This window comes from Lepeophtheirus salmonis, chromosome 1, assembly GCF_016086655.4.
Source record: "Lepeophtheirus salmonis chromosome 1, UVic_Lsal_1.4, whole genome shotgun sequence".
Taxonomy (NCBI): Eukaryota; Metazoa; Arthropoda; class Copepoda; order Siphonostomatoida; family Caligidae; genus Lepeophtheirus; species Lepeophtheirus salmonis.
The window spans coordinates 23941748-23963274 of record NC_052131.2 but is presented as its reverse complement, the minus strand read 5'-3'; the positions used below and the strand labels follow the sequence as shown (position 1 = coordinate 23963274).

The window sequence follows — 21527 nt, the reverse complement described above, 5'->3', positions numbered from 1 at the left end:
TTTTTTTTTTTTTTTTTTTTGGATTTGGTAATCTGAAGAATGAGTTTTCTTTTACTTTATCGTTCTAATTATTATTCAACTCTTGATTAGCGAACTTCATTTCATAGACAGATTCAACTGGTAACTGATATCCTCCAAAACAATCTTCAAAATGTTAGAGTCACCATGTGGATTTTTGGTTTCTTTATTTTTAATATGTTCAAAATACACACAATTTGTATCACCAGTTATTACTTCTCCAAGATACTCTTAATAAAATGTTTCAAATATGCATATTATGCTCAAAAATATATAAATACAATATGAGTCCGTTTTGAACAAAATGTTAACTTCATTTATGTTTTAAAAAAAAGGTGCATAGCAATAAAGAATAAATGTACGAAAAAATATGATAAAAAGGAAGTTATGATTTTTATACATCACACCATTACTTTTAATTCCACATCTTTGCGACTCTACACATTAAAGCAAATATATTTTTAAGTGTTTTATCTTCACACAGCTAATTTTTAATAAAAATAAAAGTCTACAAACATTGAAAAATTGAAGTACACATACAAAGGTTTTGGTGTTGTTGTTTTTTTTCATACCAAAAATCGGGAAAACAAGTTATATTTGGCTATTTCATAGCTTTTTAATTAGGTATAATATTTTTACTTTCGTGACGTAATTGTTACTCACTTTTAATTGAAGTCAGTTAGTGTAACCAAGCCATATCATTTCAAATAATTACGACTCTAATTGTTTGATATATCTGTGCAAAACCAATTACCCTACTAAATCAGACTATTCATATAGCTGATTTTTTAAATTATGAGTTTACTTATATTGAAATAAGACAATTTAGTGACAGCTACAAGAAAAAAATATATTTTAAGAGATTTTTTATGAAGAGGAAAAAAAATAACACTCCCTGGATTATTCATATTTTAAAAATAGCAGAAGAAACTCATTTCAAGCTTGATTAACTGCATTTTTTGTTTTGTTTATTTAAAAAAAAGACTCAATAAACAATTTTAGTAAATATTGTACACATTTCAAATGTAGATTAGATCTGTTGAAACAAATCAATCTAGAATATATATATAGAATTAATACCCCCAACTGCTTAGAGTGCTCTAATTGAATTTTGTGTCATTTTCTCGTCTTGTACGTAAGCAAGAAAGCTCAAGTTTGTTATTTTTGGTAAAAAATTGTTTATGTTTTAATATATCAAAAAATGAAATAATTTTAATAGTTCAACCTTTATTGATTATTGACTTAGTAAGTGTTCAGATTTCAATGTACCACCCGGTACCTAAAAATGGGTGTGAGTAATGCTTGTATCTGGAATACTGATGTAAAAAATGTGGATATACTACCCTCAAAAACGGACCCCCTTACTTAGAAAAATACTAAGCTAGTTTTGCAATGCAATTGTATTGGTTGTAGCTTTCGTTCTATAATTATTTACAATTTTCATTGGTACGGCTGGAAAAATAGCTATTAAAAAATCGTTTTAACAAATTTGGAATATTTTTTCATCCACATATTCTGCATTATACAAATTTTGGCATACATTTTCTTTAAGAAACTGAGAAAAATACTTTTGCCCAAATATAATATTTTTTATCTAAAAGACACAAGAATATTTAATTTAAAAACAGTTGTAAATATCATGTTACTACATCCTTTGTATTAAAATCAAAAAATATCATTTATATTTCAAAAGAAAATGAGGTACAAAGTTAAGAAATGCTTAAATTGTTGATCAATAAACATACTGTGATTTAGAATAAAAAGTTTCAAACTGTCATAATATGATATTTTTTGTTGAGTGTTGAAAAATACCGGGAGTAGATGGAAAAATAAACATGCATAAAAAATATTTTTCAATTAACCTAACTACAGCACAATTTATTCTTCTATAAAATAAAGTAGCAATTGGATACATATGGATTTTAAACAACATTGAGGATTTTTTTTGTAAGATACGAAATTTAAAGTTTACATATTTATTTTTAGATTAAAAAGAAAAAAATGATGAAAATTAATTTCTTGAAAAAAATTTCAAAAATCCATAACTATTCTTACAAAATCAAGTCTGTTGGAAAAAAATTTCAAAGATCTACAGTTCAAAAAAAGTTAAATTGAATTTTATAATATAAAATTTTCTTCCAAAAATTTCAAATATTCAATTTTTTGCAAAAATATTTTTTAAATCCAGAGCTATTAACAGAAAAATATTGTTTTGAGGATGTTTTTAGGAAAAATATTTTTTAAATCTATAGTTTTAATAGAAAAATAATTTTTATGGAAAAAAAATAAGGAAATTTAGATTTTAAGGATAAAAAACATAAATTAAATTTGAAATATTGAATTTTTGGATTTTTGTTTTTTTAAATATTGAACTTTCTAGTAAAAAGAAAAAAATTCTTCGAATGCCCCTAAAGGAATGTTCCCTTTGTAACAAATTATATAAGAAAAATGACACCAGATGTTCACCCCCCTTTCAGAAACTGGGAAAAAAGAGTATGGAATGAATGAAAGGAAAAAGAGAAGGGAGGGGGGGTCCTCCAGCTATGCTTTAAAGTTTTATATATACTATGTATGTACACAACTTATTCAACTCTTTAAACACGTTATTTCTTTAAGTAACCGAGAAATAATAACTACTTATTATATATTTTATAATATTGTACTCAAAGAATCATTGCATTTTTAGGTTCTTTTTTTCTTTTCTTTTTTCGAGAAAAAGAGGTGATGGATGACTCTTTAGTATGTTGACTTGACTGGTTATTTCTTTTTCTCCCTCTATATAGCACATAAATACATTTGAAATCATGCAAAATGTATTTTTTATACTACTAACGTCATCAATTACCAGTTTGAAGATATGTACAAATACCCATCAACTTCTTTGTGGATTTGTGTATCATTAATTTTCTTTTTTGCAGATTATAAATTTATTCATATAATGTAAAATATAGAGTGCAGACTAAAAACCAATTAGTAATATTTTTAAATACGATCTTTAAATAAATTGTGTATTTAATATATCCTCCTTCCCAAGATTCGACACCCTTGCAAACAAATTGACAGCTCTTGACAATGAAGGCGGTGTCCATGGCGTATCACTCTGTCGTGATGGCCCCTCGGAACAAATCCAAGATTGGATGAGAGGTGAGGCAGACATTTTTTCTCCAAGATACCCCAAACTACAATATGCAAGGGTTCACGTTAGGGCTGGCCAAGGTCCACATGGAGGCAAGCCAGAAGGCATCCCAATGGTGCTTCGACATGAGCCAGGTGTAGCCATAGTTGTAGTGAGAAAATTGGAAGTTTCACCAGAAAATCTAATAATATTATTAGAAGTACTCCTAAGGGAGAGGAAGAAGTCCGGGTTATAAACGGCATTGAAAAGTAGGATCAGTGAGGAGCTCAAAGGATGATCAGTATCAGAGGTAGGGAGCCCAACAGAGCTTAACAAATTTGCTCACCTTTCTAGATAAAGTAGATAGAGACCTGAAGCTTTATATAAATCTTCTTGTTGGAAGTATTCGGAACTGCGAAATACTTTAACTCTATAAACCCAATTCCACTTATACTGGTTTTATACCTTGCTCCATCCACCTAGCCGTATTCCCCAGGATAGTCCGTTGACAGTGGGGTGTTTTAAGTTTTAGTGAAGTATAAATTTAAATGATTGTGTAATTACGATTTACGCAGTGGGGTTTAATATAAATAATTATAAATTTATATGTAAATATTTGCTCGGGCTGATAGCCTCAACATGTAATAATTAAAAAAACTGTAATAAAATGACGATGCTAATGTTCACTAAAGCCTTCTCTGTACTTACAACGGTATGGAGGAGATCTCACACGCATTGCCGCTTAGTTCCTGCTCCAATATTTTTTGTTTAACCTCGGAGCGAACCCAAATTTGAATGAGATGTGAGTCAAGGATATTTTTGCAAGACACCAAACTGCAAAGTCCTTGGGTTTAAGGTCAGGGCTGATGAGAGTCACATGGAGATAGGCCAGTCATTTTATTGGCGCATAATTTTTGGGTCCTCTTGACTGTATGGGAAAGGGTGCAACTTAATTGACTTCTTGATGTTGAACGCAGTCGCAATAGAGATGGAAACGGTCTCTGCAGCTTTCTTGGCACCGGCGCCGAAAAGATTGCAAATGCTTTGCCTCTTTTTATTTATTGATGCAATAATTATACAGTTAAAGATATGCGTTTAAATCAAAACTTAAACTTAGCTCAAAAATTAATAGGAATAAATCGTAATTAAATGCTTCTACAATTTTTAATTCCTCACTTTGTAGGGGGGAGACAGGGACAGTTGAAACAAAGGACAATTAATTACTAGTTTCAACAGCCTACGTTTTTCAATGGTAAGTAAACTCTAAGGAAAGAGGCGCCAAACATACTTATTTATAGGTTAAAAAAATATCACCCTTTATACTGATAGGTATAAAATTGTCTACTTATCATCTTATGGTTCGCATCATTTTTGGAAGGTTTTGTTGTAGAGTAACAATGTAGTCTTATTTTTGTTGCACTCTACAAATGTCCTACCCCATGTTATGTTTTGGATTGAACGCATGTGAATGAGCAAACATAATTAAGATACAAATTTAGACTCTATTAGTATTTCAACTGTCTTTTGTCTCCTCTTTCCTTAAAGTCTTAGTTTTCCTAGTTATAACAACAAAATTTATATGTCAAAACCACAATATTATATTGGAAAATAAATAAATTTTCTTGGAGAAAACAGATAAAAACTGTTTTGCTTTATTTTTGTAGGAGCTATGTTTTTGAAATGATGTAGTAAGTATTTCATTGTTTGCCATATAATATGTATAACATGGATAATTATTAGATACTTTCCTATCATTTAATATAATTGATCAAAAATCAAAACCCATCTATTAAGCATAATTTTGAGGGTATGTAACACTCAGGTCACTAGGGATAGTTTTAATGCTTTGCTTTTCATTATTCTACAACTTTTTATAAATGTACGCTCTATTAGAATACATAGTATATTTAGCAAGGACAACAGGCCTTAAAGAGGCGTTTGAGCAAACGAAAATTTAATATTTCGCAGTTTAGTGTAACTGGTAACGATAGTGCTACCATTTATGTTGAGATACACACAATTGTTCAAAAAATAGCAGACAGATATTGATATAATCTGTTAAATATTGGCGTGTTTTAATGAAATAAAGACTTCAAAGTGTCCAAAACTTTCCTTAGTCTACCTTAGCTATAAAGAAAAGTACCAAATATATATTTGGTGTAGCAAAAACAAAATAATATATTTAACTTAAATGATTTATATACAAAATGAAATTTGTAACATTTTTTTTATCCTAAACTTATTATATTTCAGTATTTCTTGTCAAATAAAACATTTTTCCTTTATATATTTTTTAAGATTTATAACACATTCAGTCTAATATTTTGTATATGTTTTTCTTGTATAATAAAAGGCAAATACTTATATTTTACATTACTTCTTCTTTGTATTTTCTTTAGGTATAATATTTCATGTGATTATTATAACAAACATAATATATAGATGCTTAGTAGTGGCATCTAAGAACCGCCGGAACGTTATGAACTATGATTATTTATTTATCATGAAATTTTTAAATTATGAGCTTTGTTATATATTTAACTTCCAACAACGATTTTTGTGTTATTTAGTAGGAAGCTTAGGCAAAAAAAAAGCTAAAAAAAATAATAATAATAGCAATATAGAACAATAGTTAGAGATTTGAATTTTTTTATAATCTTGCATCATATTAGATGATTCATATTCATGAGTAAAGTTATATAAAAGATTCCTATAAGCAATTCATATTACATCTGTAAATATATACGAGAGTCGTTTGAAAAGTATTTGCACAGTATGAGAGATGGCATTATTGGCACGTACAGAGGTTATGTATAGTTAGTAACATCTCTTGGAAGAACATTCACCAGCTTTCGGCTAGATCACTCAATTTCTTTCTGCTTGGGATTTGTTTGAATAGAAGAATCGGCCAGAAAGATTATGGCAATAAATGTTAGCCTCTTGTATACAAATAACTAATTTATTTTTATTTACTAAATCTCATACCAAATTTTAAAAATTAGTGTCCTGCAATCTCAGAGAAGGAAAATTTCTTAAAAATAAGAAACTACTAATCAATTCATTAGGGGGAGTTTTTTTTCATTCTCTTAATAGATGAAGAACTTTTTGAAATGAATATCTCTTTTTTTCACAGCAAAAGGGGTTATAAGGGGGCGGGGGGATAAAGAGAGAAAAGGAGAAAGCAAAAAAAAACCGATTCTTTTTACATCGAGAAACATGAATATGACTTTAAACCTCAAAATTTCTGGTTTTTGTGACCTACAAGGGCCGACATTTTGTATAGTATCAATATCTTTGTTTGCTTAATAAACATGTTATTCTTTCGTATTTTAGATCAAAGAAAACCAACAATTATTAAAAGAATCTACAATAAAAGATCTGAAGCGGCCATGCAATCCCCCTTGCTTTAATTTTATTGAAAATCCAAGGGTATTAATAGCTCATAAAATGTGAATATGCCATAGATTTTTCATGATACTCGAGGTAAACACAACCTGAAACACAGAATATTAATATGAGAGGTGAAAATCTCAACAATTTGTTTAGTAATGCTATTAATGTGAAAAAACTAGGTGAAACGTCATATATCCTAAATTGGATTTTCTGCTCTATGAAACATCTTTAATAAACATACATAATGCAATCAATTTGAGCTTTGTATTTAAATATGTTCTACAGTTATGGTCAATTATGCATTTTTAGTAATCTTTTTGTTTCAGTTTTACCTTTGACCATGAAAAATTTAAAAGTGGACTATTTATAATCATTTTACCAAGTTTGATTTGAATAGTTCAGTAACTTATCCTGCACTTAGTGACTAATAAGCAAAAAAAAAAAAAAAAAAAAATGAGAAACTAATGTGGCGTCATATCATATATTTTTTGTCACCTCAACACTTTTCTAAACCTATTCCACATTTTCACGCCTCATGTTTTCTTTCTTTATGGTCATAACCTTTCATTTCAAGGTTCTTCTTTTGCTATTTCTTTTTTAAGAAAAATTGAGGAAAACTATTATATTTAGAATTCCAAGCAGTATGTATATGTAGCTGATTCTCTTTTGTTAATATCGTTTTTACATATAATATTATAAGGATGAAGAGTGTAAATCTATTGTCAGAAACTTGTCCCCCCTCACACACCCCCGTTTCATATATCTACTTTTATCACATCCCCCTCCCACTCTTTATTCTCTTTTTTATCCTTCACCAACTAGAAAGCTACTTAAATATGCAAAAAATAAAAGTCTGCCTAAATTGAATATATGTACATATATAAGGACAAAATTAATGAAATTCAATAAATGAATAAAAATAAGATAATATTTATAGCTGGATATATATTTATTATGTAAGGAAAATGAATATACAGATATAATTTTATATTAATCTATCATTATTTCGACTATCTTGTATTAATCTAAAGCCTGTCAGTATATTTCCTATATTTATACTACTGAAAAAAAGGTAAATAACTCTTCTATTTTAACCTCTGAAATCCAAGTGTATTATATAATACGAAAGGTAGAGTAAAGTTGTTTTGGAAATTTTGATAACATATATTTATTTTTATTGAGGTTTTCATTTATAAGCACAAATGTCATAAGAAAGAAATGAAAGAAAAAGGATTATGTAAAAAAATAACATAAATAAACATTTTATTTTATAATTATCCCTCTCCTAAAAAAATTTACTTCATAATTATACACATGCAATCATGAAACTTTGTTGCCAAGAGTTGTGATCATCACAACTATTGCAAAAAGTGCTGTCTTCTCTTTGATGGTTCCGAACACCGCCAATCAAACTGTACTTTTAAAAATGTAGAATTGTGTATACCAGTCTAAATCATAGAGGTACATCACCGATGCAGAGAAGGAAATGAAAGAAAATAAGTAGAACTTGCGGGATTGAGGTTCAAATATGGGTTAAAATGATTAGAACTGTGGGTTAATAAAGAATATTGAAACAGTACACTAAGTAGTGAAATTATTAATGAAACTAAAGCTGTCATGTATAATTGAATTATTAATATATTGGTTGACAATCATCCATGGTGTGTCCATGGTGTACTGCACGTTCATAATGCCAGCTCGGAGTTAATCCCATTTTGAATGAGACGTGCTCTAGACGTCCTTCTGGAGGATATCCATATAGAAGCAGTCAAGAAGTCAGGCATATTGTTCCTGCAGAATTTTAACCTTCATCTTTAAATTTTGGATCTTCTTAGTTAGGGGTGCTCCATGATGGACTTCTTGATCTTGTTTTATATCTTATTATTAAACGTGTTATGTAGTATTTGGGAAGCAATTCTAAATGGGGTTCCATGGTGAATCCTTTAGGACATTGTCAGGTAATCAAGAAATATTTTTATTCTACAAAAAGATCATGAAAAAATTTATTTAAAAAAAATAACCTTAATATTCTGCCCAAATTAGCTACTCCCTCTGCCAAAAAATATATTAAGTATAAAAACTCTGTATAATCAGTTATTTATAGGATTACGTTAGGTTATTTCAATAAGTTTTGTTTCAAAATTTAAAAAAAAATTACCATGCCAGTATTTTAAATGATGCAAAATTAAAAAAAAAAATTGAATGATTAAATTGGGAGGAAGTTGAAACTAATTAAATTTTTTTATATGGAACACAATCAAATTTTTTTATAAAAAACATGGAGAAACGACTTTTAAAAAAGTATATATAGTTTAAATATTAGAGTTTTAATTTAAGAATATTTTTTATAAGAATTTAGAAGCCTTTTTCTTGGAATCACCTGACTAGTGTCCCATACAACAATCATTGGAGGAAATCGTTAAAGTAAACCAGTATTGTCAAACATTATATTAAAGTTTTAAATTCCAAAGGCTTATGTTATCCTTTTCAAAACATACAAATTATCATCGTACATCCAATAAGTACATAAATATAATTAGTTCCTTAAAAAAGGTAGTATGCTTAGTGGTAAACGTCTAAAAGTTACAAAAGTTACCTCTTCTAAAAATAAGAATAAATGTGGAACACAGATAAACATACTTTGATTTACTTAAGATTAGTATACAGTAAGACAGTTTATTGTTCATTTTTTTGGAATTTCTATTACGTCAAGTTAGATAAAGTTGTGATTTGGTCCGATAATAACCAAAACCCAATTTCATCTTTAGGTAACACATTTAGTTCAAAGTTTGAAAGGAGATAAAAGTTATTCATTTTCTCAATAAAGATTAAAATACATCATTAATCATCATGTTGCATAAATAAATTATGATAAGCATTATTATTACCTTTAAAAAACAAAAATTTCCAACGGGTACTCCATGGATCAAGGAAGGAGAATAATTAAAGCAATTTTTGTATTTTTCCTTTTTTTAAATATGAAAATAAGGTTTTGCACGTAATGCTAATCATTAAATTTCTTAAACTTTTTGCACTATATTTGTTCCATAGGAGAGCTTTAGAAAATAACTGTTTTACATTTTTTATAGTTTACAAAAATCTCTTTTAAAATTACTTAATGCAATTAACTAAAAATGTCCTTTTAGTATCTATATATTTACTAAATAAAGAGTTTTTGTCATTACTTAATTATTTGATAAAGATGTGCCACCTAAAGAGGGTCGCAGAGCACCTCACATGGTAATGAAATTTGGCATGTGTAATTTTTATACAATATGGCAGCTTTGCCTTTTGTTGAAACATGAAGCTATTACGGGTTAAAAAATTAAAATAGCCCACTACCTTTTTCTGTTCAAAAAGTGATACAAATACCAAATATGCATAACTTTAATTTTAATAACTTATACATATATATAATCTAACTATTTTGTATAATATTTACATAATTTAAATAAAATATTCTAAACTATACATTAAAATTCAGCACTTTTCCCCTTTTTCTTTTCCTTAAGGCATATTCAAAAACATAGATAATTTTATGACACTTCATATGAAAAATTAGCCAATAAATATTTGATTTTGATACAATAAAAAATATGCCTAATAAATACTTTGTTTATGTGATATACATCCCTTTTAGAAAGGTGCTCGTAAATCAAAAAAATTACATAAAGCTTGCTATGTAAATATAAATGGAAAAACTTGCAGTGCTCTACCAACAGTTTCCAAGTAATTACACCACTGAAAGAACTGTTAAGTATTCTAATCCGTCGTTAGAATTCAAACTATGTATCGCATGGTCTGAGTCATATTTGTATCGTAGATAGTGTTTGACAAGTCCTAAGGCTGTTTTTCTAATTAGTTTTACTCCGAAATGCCCATTTCACCATTCATCAGCCCAAAGGATCGAAAAGTATTTCCTTCAATCCTACAGTCCTACCTATTTTTTTATTTTCATCACTTCTAGCTAGAATTGAAGGAAATGAAAAATAATGAATAATAGCTTGAGCTCATAAGAATGAGAATAATAAATATGTTCTAGCCACACACTTTCTACTTTGTTTAAATTAAGGTATTTCGTTTCTTTGAAAGAGGCCATTATAAAACTTTAGCGGCTCAAAGGAAGACATTTTGTATCTATGTCATGTTAGCCATGGTATTTAACAAATAAAAACCTGTCTTAGGACTGGCAAAATTATTCTGAACAAGACTGAAGGGTTTACAGCCTTTTTAGACTGATCAAAAACTAATCATGGAGATTACTAATTGCTCATTAGATGTGCTCCTAAAATCAACTCTTTAATCAATCCACCAACTATTGTATCATATTTTTATCAAATGAAGAGTACTATAGCAAACTTATATCCACCCATCATATGAAGGTAGTATTTTTTTTTAACTTTTGATGACCCCACATAAAATATACTCTCATGTTTGAAAATAACAAATAATTTTACAAAGAAGGGTTCATATTTTTATGCAGGTAACTTACTTTTTTGTTATTCAAAATGTATTTCAAACTATATATTCTTTTAAAACAAGATTAGGTCATATATTTAAAATATAATTATTAGAGATTCGTGATCAAAATGTTTTTTTCAAATTTGTGAGTAGAAGAAAAGTATAGAGGTGACTAGAGCTGTTACCTTCTGTAGTTAACTTTAGTATGATTAAGGCAGGGATTCACATCATGTGACCGCGTAAATTATTTAATAATAATAAATAATTAAAAAAGGGCAAAAATATGTGTATGAATTGATGCACGTGATGTTAATATAACAAACCTAAATTTTGTTTTTATGGCAAAACTGACATGCAATACCCGATAATCTAAGGAGGAGGTAAATAAATTCCCAACAATGGTTTTTTACAACTTTCCAACTTTTTTCATCAAACGTCTTTACATCAATCAACATTACCTCCACACTAAACTATTCAGAAGTAAAATTGATCAAACGATCGATTTCATAGTTTTCTGGTATGTTAAGATATTTTTATTTATGATAGATACGGACATGCTAAGATTCAATTTATTTAAATAATTATGTTTTATAGCCATTGATGTCAATCGTGTTTGTTTTGAACTGGCCCGCTTAATTGGAATTGATAAATTGAAAAATTAAATTTCTATTCCTCAGTTCTTGTCCATATTATTTAACTCCTTAGTAATGAACTTATTTTCCTACTATATTCAAGACCTGAGTAAACATTCATGTTTGCACATAAAAGACGGAGAGTAACCTTGAAGACTTTTTGTTGTGTTAAAATTGTAAGTCCTTGTTGTAATCAGAGTAGAATTGAGGATTGACATTAGAGTAATTTTTGCCAATGTCCTTCTCCACCTCCTCCCTGGTCACAGCTGCTCAAATCTGATCTAAATAAACGTATTTAAAGCTAAGCTCCTCTCCTCTATAACATTATTGAAATATTAAGATTCACCATTTGGTTTTCTATATTTTTTCATCATGCCCAAAATGCACCCGATGTTCATCACTGTCTGTAGATCTGAATAAGAGGAGCCTTTATTAAAATGAATGGTGACTCCTCAAGAAGAGCTATCCTTTGTCTGTCATGTTTGCTACTTTGAATGCCTTACACAGGTGCTCTATGTCCACAATGCTGATGTTTTAGAAACTTTATATTTCTTCTTTTTCGGGGAGGTTTCATTAGTATAGCCGCAAGATGATATATTCATTTCATTTTACTAACATCCATAAACTCTTGAGAAACCTTGACTTTAGAGCATAGTATTTTGCCGTATCTTCCATCATTTTAATAAGTGGATTTTAACATAATATCTACTCTTTGAGTTGACCCAAAAGTACAGCTGTATTGAACATATCAAGATCAGAATATATATTTTCCATCTTCTTAACTTAGGCAAGCGGCAATCTAAAAATCATTATTACCTCTATAGTTTTCTTGTTCTATGTTACACATATTAATTGTGTGTATAAGAAAGAATCAAGAAAAAAGTTAATTTCCTCTTTGTCGGCCCATTTTTTTCCATTCTCATACTTTAAAACAACAGCTACAATAACACATATTTAGCTATTAAACTCATTTAAAGATTAAAGTATAACCATAGCTTTCATTTCTCCCCCCCCCCCAAATCCTCCTTCTTTACCATCTTTCTTTGAATAGTATTCCCGGATTGTCCTTCTCATATTGCAACAATTGTGTTTTTCTCCTGCTATATATATATTTTTTATATTTCCTTAGTAGGTACAGTATTAGTGTTTTTTTGTTGGTTTTTTTGCTATATCTCCTGTGTAATGAGTTATCAGATAAGTAATTTTTACATGTAATATATTCAAGATATGTTTTGTAGCCATGTGTGTAGCAAAGAGAGGGAGGGGGGGGGGAATAATGCATTTGTAAGATATATTGCATCACTTACATACAAAGATATATATTTGTAAGAATCCCTTGATTCAATGTTATTTCACTATTACTGTAGAGATGTATCCGACATCTAAGAATCTAGTTTGGAATATTTGTGTACAAAAAAAAAGACGGCATTTTTTTGTTGATAAAATTGAGTATCGATTACAATTGTATTCTTAAGGAATTTCTACTAATAAATAATGAATATTTACTTTTTAGGTACACTGCAAATTGCCCTTAAAGTAGTCAAAATGGGTAATTTTAATGAAACAAATTATATTTAAAAGGAGCCAAATCAATCAAATAAATATTACAAAAATATGAAGTTGTTAAGGGGCTCCTGCAAGGGGTGGACTCTGCAAAAAAAAAATTTTTTTGCTTTCTAAAAGAAAATTTAATATTAAAAATTTAATTTTTTTTTTCTAAGAAATATTATTTTTCATTTTTTTTTATTTTCTGTGAGAAACTATGGCTTTTTAAAATTTACTTCAAAAATTTTTTTTATGAACAAATGTTCAAGATTGTTTTTATGTTGACGCTCAACATAAATAAAATACAAATAATTATGATATGAAATGCGAACCTTTCATGCATATCTGGTTAAAGGTGATAATATTTTAGAGCCTAATGGGTATGTTCAGCTTCTAACTTTTTTATCTGATATAGTCAAACAATGTTATACGTTTTATATGTAATTTAAGAGCCAATAACTATATGGATGCTATTATTATATTTATATTGCAATATCGATCATATATAAATTGCGGATTAATAAAGGGGTATAGAATGTAGATCAGAGTTTAAGAGTACCAACAAGCCCTGTGTACTCCATTACTATTTCATTTGATAATCTGCACTTTAGATATTAATATTTTTTTATAGACAAACGCACTTCCGTTATTTATTTCCCTAACAAACTATCTGATATCTCCAATATTTTTTTATTTCCGTGGTTATCATATTGTGATTAAGATTAATAAGAGGGCATTATCTCCTAACACACTGAGAATTTTCAAACTGCCAATGTGTTTTTGGAATGTATTTCCGATGAAGATACAAAAGAGAATATGTCTAATATGGAAGTCAACAAGAATATTCAATACAGCTGTTGATGATCGAATGGACTGTTGTAGACATGGCCATTGGCGATTTTTTCCTTTCATTCACTCTCGCTTATTCATGATGCCTTTGTTTAAGTTAGATAAAAAATCTACATTTTTAAATAACCGACCCCAATTTGAGTATTTATTTTAGTTTCCAATAGAAGAAATATAGACATAAAAACAACAAAAGATTTTTGATTGATAAATCAATAAAGTTAGGCTATGTTAATTTGGCAACTGCGATAAGCTACGGTAATTTTTATAAAGCTGTATTATAATTCAAACATCAGATTAAGGAAACAAGTTAATTGATAAACTATGTATTTGAACATCAGATGTAATCAGTATTGATTATCCTTTCTACGGTAGAAATTGGGAGAAAAATGAAGAAATATAACACCATAATATACATTTTTTGTCAGCTAAAATTTTTCTCAATCATTAACGCATCTTGCCACCTTTATTCATTTATTTATTTATCTTTGGTTAACAGTGTGTCAAATTCAAATATTGTATATATGGCTTCTGCGGTTGCAAATATGACAAAAATAAGTATTATCAGCAAATGCAAACATTCGATATATCACGAATACATACAATACATTTAGTAGTTATGAATAGATGTATATTGTGAAGGCTTTCATATCTTCTCCATCTTAAGCAAACGAATGGATAGAAGGGGAACGGGAGGAACAGAAAGAAAGAAGACAAATGGTGTACATATATGAATCTTTTCATATTCTACTCCATTGTCAAACAATATTCTAAATCCATTAGTGAAATATTTTTTTTTTTTTTCATTACTTGATATTTTTTTTATTATTTCCCTGAATCTCAAATTACTCTCAAAAAGAAAAAGAATATACATATATTTAGATTTTCTAGCTATCTGGGCTGCAAAAATGATTTTTTTTCAAACTCAATTCTCTCTCCAAACAGTTATCAAATTTAAAAAATGAAATCATAGTCTCAAGGCTTGTTGGATTCTGGTTTATTTCATTCAACCTGCAGTTTTAATCAAAGTGTCTAAGCAAGTCCGAAAGCTTGAGCACAACTACTCAACTTGGTTTTTCTGGAATTCTTTCTGTATATGACTGATTATCTTTGTTGTTCCAGGGGGCTCGGTTGGTTTGTCGATCAGATCTTGAAAGTTTGAGGTCAAAATCACGCGAGAAAAAGTCGTCCGAAAGACTCTTTTTCGAGGTGTGGCATGGAGTCAAGTCCTTTAAAGGCATCCAATTCCCTCATAACCTTAAACAAGCGTCTCACTGAATCCCAGAGTTCGATAAATTGTTATTTTCTCGCTCCCGGTGCAGAATCCAAGGAGGTTTCCGTGCCTTTTCCATATATTTAAGAGAACAAATTCGTCAAATAATTTCATTTTTTTCCAACTGGTGTTGGTTTAAACAATCTAACTAAAAAATCCACTGCTTAAGTCCTTATATTTATTTTTTCGTCGACGCCTAATAACTTCTAGTTTTGCCAGTACTATCCCTAGTATATACATAATTATAAATTGTCAAAAATAGAAAGCAAATTTCTAAATTTACTGATAAATTTATTTTTATTAAAATAGTTTATTATGTATTTAAGACATTCTTTAATATTTCTGGGAGTAAAGTAATGTAAACTTCTTCAAATAGTGTAGCTAATTGACATAAATGCCCACTTTTTTTCATCCTGTTAGAAGGAGCGAAACGGGAAAAATATGGATAATTTAGTTGTTGCATTAAAATTTATAATGATTAATGACTAAAAGGGGAGGGGATTAAGGCTTTCATATTTATTTATTTTCTACACGAATGAGTTACCTTTCATTAGCAAGCTTCAAATTGTAAATTTTTGTTCGAAAAAGGAAATTATAACGAAGAAAATATAAAATTGGGGTTTATCTCTTTACGCCATAAGAATATACAAAAAAAGCATTTAATGTAAAAAACTCAAATAAATTTTATAATAAAATCTAACCGTATTGAATAATCAACAGTCTTTATTCTTTGAATTACATATTTGATACACTGCCCAGTGTGCAATTTGACTTTAAATGTGACGAGGAAATCATTCATAATCATTTATACATTTTTTTTACTAATTATCGCCTACATAGATATTTGAAAATGTTTTAACCATAAAAATTTTTATGGGGGTTGTGACACCCAAACACAAAAAAAGATCCTATAATGACCATTATAAAAAAAAGATTTCACTTCCCAAGATATTTTAAGTCAATGAATGTGTATTAATTAACCCTTTGAGAGCGTATTGAAACTTTGTAGCTCATTTATTTTTCTATAAAAGTTTAATAAAAAAAAATATTTAAACTAAAAAATGCTTTGCCAGATGTCCTAAATTTGTATTAAAGTCATTTATTTTCAACCACCCTGTACGTGTTTATTTAATAAACAAATTGAGAGCCCTGGATGGTATAAATAGTTGGGAATTAAGAGATATTATACCAAGGGATTGGATCCAATTTAGATTTATGAAGAAATAAAAGGAATTTATATTGAATAAGGAGTGGAAAATATATTTCTTTTTGAGGAATTGGGATTCATGACTACATTAAAAAAGTAACAACTAGTTTTAATATAAATAAAGACATAATTTGAAGAATCTAAATAACCCTTTATTTAGAAAATACACAATTGTTTCCGAACAAAAATATGAATATATTAGGCAAAAATAAAATATGAAATCTGAAAAGTATTAAAATAATATGTTAATGAAAATATAAGTTTGTATATTTTTACTATAAGTATATATAATCATAAATTCAACACCTTTCGTCCTCTTCCTAACTGACTGAAATATATAATTTCAAATATTTTCTATATATTTATATACATTCTTATATAATATTGAATTCCAATAAAAAAAATAACTATATTGTTCCCCTATTTTTTGTAATGAGCATAGCTATGTTGCTTTCTCATTGGACGTGTATGAAATATATATTACTAATAGATGTATAAATGATTATTATACATTAAATTATTATCGAATCAATAATAAACACTTGGCTATGAGACTAAAGGATGTAATAATTAACAATTTGATAATTAAGGATTCTGAAAGGGTTTTTATATGTGTTATCTTTTAATATACAAAGTTTCAGTGGAGTTTTTAAACTTTAATTCCACTCAACTCAATTATAGAGATAAAAATACAAAGACACCACAAAGGGAATCTGATTGTCAGTTTAGGATAGTATTAGTCTAAAATATCAATTATGTAGCAGTATACATATCATAATGCAAAGGGTAGATACTGTAATAGCTTGATAAACAAGTGCCACAACATACAAATTTGTATTAGAAACGAGCTGGTCGAGAGTTGGAGAAGGAATCCAATAGGCATTTGAAGTGTTTTAGTAATTTTGTATAGATAAATTGATTTGAAATATGAACTGCGGTAAAGAATAAATTAAACTCTTATTCTAACGTTTTTCGTTACACAGTATAAGTCCGGTAAATTTATGCAAAATGTATATTACAATTTATTTTCAAAAATTAATGCACAAATATTTCCATGTGAAGTCAATCACTCGAACCAACCATCTCCGTCTTCAGCCACAGCCTCAAAAGTGGTCATAAACCTGGCTTTGATCTTGTTGAGACACTCCTTGGCCATCATGGCCACTGTGTGTCTAGAATAAAAACCCGTAAAGAGTCAACAGTGGAATTTATACGTTTATTGGACTCCATTTCCAAGACACCCCACACGTAGTAGTTCTAGGGGATCAGATACAGTGAACTAGGAGGCCATATTTTCTTTGTCCAAAACATTAAGTCTTTAAAAATGTTGGTTTTTCTGAAATATTTTCGTTTCCAACTACCCAATTTGTAGAAAGTGCAAAATTGAAAATTCTAGCATGATATTGTTTCTCTTAACATCACTTTAAGCTCTATAGTATAATTATTTATAAAGTTATTTGTAGCACCTGAAACGGAGGCACACCATAATAGCCATGCGGCGTTCGTATTCAGAGAACATCTTAAGGATTTTTTATATTTACTTACACAACTTTATCAGTTAAATCTGAAAAGCATACTTTCATAAATATAGACCCCAGTGTTTCCAAGATATTAAGAATAAACTTGTTCCAAATTTAAAATTCCCCAAGTATTATTTTATCCGTGGATATTAAGATTTTTTGTAATTTATAAATTAATTGAAGTAAAGAAATTATGTATGGTTTAAATTTGTGACTATAAATGTAATATAAACAAACTGTTTGGCGTCTTCTTTTGACTGATGATATTTTTCGACAAATATTCACAAAAATATATACATATAAGGTAAAATAAATTAAGAAAACGAAAAACTATACATATTTTTTTAAATCAATTTTGAGTCAATTTCCGTCTTTATATTCATATTTATGGAATAGGCTTTGATATAGTTTTATTAATCTAAAGCCTATAATTGATTTATTGTGTATTTTTTGGCTTTTGATATGGCCTTTAAAATAAAATATTCTTTTTGTTTACCTAATTTTGGTTGAGGGAACATTGTTACATTTACCTATGATCAATTTGTGGTGGTATTTTTGTTTGAGGTTAATCTGAATAATATATTAACTCCTCTTCATTTCCTAGGAAAAAAAGCCAACAAAAAAGATATAATCTATGTTTATCGCATGTGACAAAATTATTAATTAGCAGCATTTAATATTTTATGATGATAAGAAAATACACTTATTTTGCTCCTCCGTTTTCACCGGAAATTCCTGTTTTATCTTCATTATTCTACATACATTTAGTTTCCTGCCTTTATCTAAAATATTACAGTAGTTATTAAGAATTAATTATTCATTATTTTGGTGCTTTCTCATGGAGGTTATGTGAAAAAGAAATAGTGAGTATTTCCATAGTAATTGACCTTTGGATTTGAAATTAACAAGAAATAACCAAAGAGAAAAGTATACGAATTTGATATATAAATGAGGCAGTGATCACAAAAACCTCTCAATCAACTAATACCATTATTACAACTAGAATGTTCCATTTGCTTACTATTAAAATCTGAAAAATACTTTTGATCAAACAATAAATTAGATAGAGAATTAAAAAGTGTTTATGTTTTGTTTTTTTAATAGACATAAATACATTAATCTGAATATCTTGTCATGAGAAAAATCCCCAGTAACACTTTCAAGTTTAAATTTCAAGTAAAAATAAAAGGAGATCCACGTAAAGCATGCCAAACAAGTTGATATTAAGTTCCTTTGATTCCTCTTTTTTTCCAATGAATTTAACGTAGGTCATCTGATTATTCGCGTGAGACTCATCGATACATGAAAAGTGTTGAATTTTGAAAATTTGCTTTTTATTATTTATAAACCGGATTAGTATCTACCTTTAATAAGCCAACCTCGTACTTTAAAATATTCACCCTAAAGTATCCAGATTGATTGTCAAATCCACGATTTTACTTTGCATTCAGCAGTTCTACAAACATATGTTTGGAAACAAATGTATGTACATATATTTGTTTTTTACAGTAATGGGGATGGATGTCAGAAATTATTCAGCTTCTAAGAGGGGAAAGGGGCTCTCAAGAGACTTGATTGGCACCTCATTACCATCATCATATTTGGAAGGAGGGTGAACCAAACAGACATATGTTATGTTCTATGCGTATTTGTATAAGTAATAAATAACTCTTGTTGTTAAAGATGAATAAATAACATTCAGAGGTCCTTATTTTATGTACATATATGTGTCATTAGTTCCATATGTATATATTACATGTATGCTCTACTATAGATGAAGGAATTTCCTTAAATACTGTGTGCTATATATGGTGTGCATACTATTGGTATGAGTAGTCAAAAGGTGGAACAAAGGAATTATTATACATTTTTTATTTTTTTTGTTATTTCCTCCTAGTGAAAGCTTTATTATCATTTATTTATCAACTAAATTGTGCTCCAGAGGGGATTCCGGCATCAGAAATACGCTCATGATTAAAGTAGTAGGTAACATAATTAGCAAACACTAACGGCAATGTAATTTTAATTCGACAAAATATCAATTTGGATATGTCGGAAAGTACTAACGTTAGATATGTACAAGGACTCAACTTTGGTTCATTGCACCCATAGCTTAGACACAAGGCCCGTGGTAGGCTTTCTCTTTGGGAAGGGTTTGAATATTTTATTCAAGTTTTCCCGGTTCTTATACATGGCCCATCTTTATATTGTATGGCAACCAAGCTTTAGAACTAGTAGTGGGGTTGCCCTAGTTTCATTTTAGAGGTAAGGTTATATATTTTCTTTGGATTATAGTCTGTTAATATCATGCGTTGGAGTAGTAAGAAACGTGTGTTTACCATCAAAATCAGTATTGTCAAAAATTTATTTGACAGAATATTTTATTGCAATTTAGCATCTAACTTTTTGATTTATAGAAATCAGTTAGTTACTTCAATTTTTTATAAAAGAAATGAGTTTTTCAATTCATTTTCATGATTTGAAATTTGCAAAGTCCTTTTAACTAGAAACACTCAATATATAATAATCTGAGAGAGCTACAGTTGTAACCAATCAGATCTAGAGTTATTTCCGAATTCTAAATTAATATGTAAGTTGGGTAATTGAAACTATATTTATACTGGAAAACCCAATATTTTTAAGACTTTTCTGCAATTATGAATCATTTACTGTTACAAAATAAGATATGTTGCCCATTTTATTTTGCATCTATTTGTATAACAATATTTATCCCCTAGATAATTTTTTTAAATTGTTATCACGATACCAATAATTTCTTACAAGTTCTGGTGCCAAAATAAGTATGGGTATTTTGATATTTTTGAGACTAAATATATCAAATAAAAATGTTGTCATTTGCATGATTTTTGTGTATTTGGTATTTTCTTTATATATATATATATATATTTGTCATCTGTTCAAAGATTCAAATATCATCTGTACTTTATATTCATGTTTTTCTCCATGTTACCACATGGATATTAAAATCTGTATTGTCAAGATGACAATTTTATTGGTTTTTCAATTAAAACATTACTTTTGAACTTTATTAGACATCTTTAAAGAGATTATAAGGGAAAGAGGCGTCGTGTATATCCATAAAGAATGTTTTTTCTTATCTCTAATTATTATTTGTCAAAAATTTGACTATACACTTTTTCGTCTCTTGTGCAGTTCATTGTTGTATCACGTTTTTTGATTAAGGTTCATCTAATGTAATTAAAATTTACGTCAACGTTTAGCATAGGGTTTTTTTTTTAGAATAAATTAGAAAAATAAACTATTAATTAAAACCATAGTTCATAGTATCTGAATCATAATTATCCTCTAAAAAATTATCAAAGTTATTTGAAAACAAAAATGCATACCCCTAATCATCTACGAATAGTATATATATAATTTTTTAAATTCAAGGTTACGTGACTCCTGTACATAGTTTTGTTTAATTTTTATTTCAAACAACTTATCTCCTCTTTCCCTTTTAGTCTCTTTAGGCAGTCTGGTATGTTTTTGAACA

General features: G+C 28.6%; 1 protein-coding gene across 4 annotated transcripts in view; it reads right to left on the bottom strand.

Annotated features, from left to right (window-relative positions):
• LOC121123592 (band 7 protein AGAP004871) overlaps positions 1 to 21527 on the bottom strand; it is a 497290-nt gene that overhangs the window by 381640 nt on the left and 94123 nt on the right. The gene's annotated exons all lie outside the window — the stretch shown is intronic.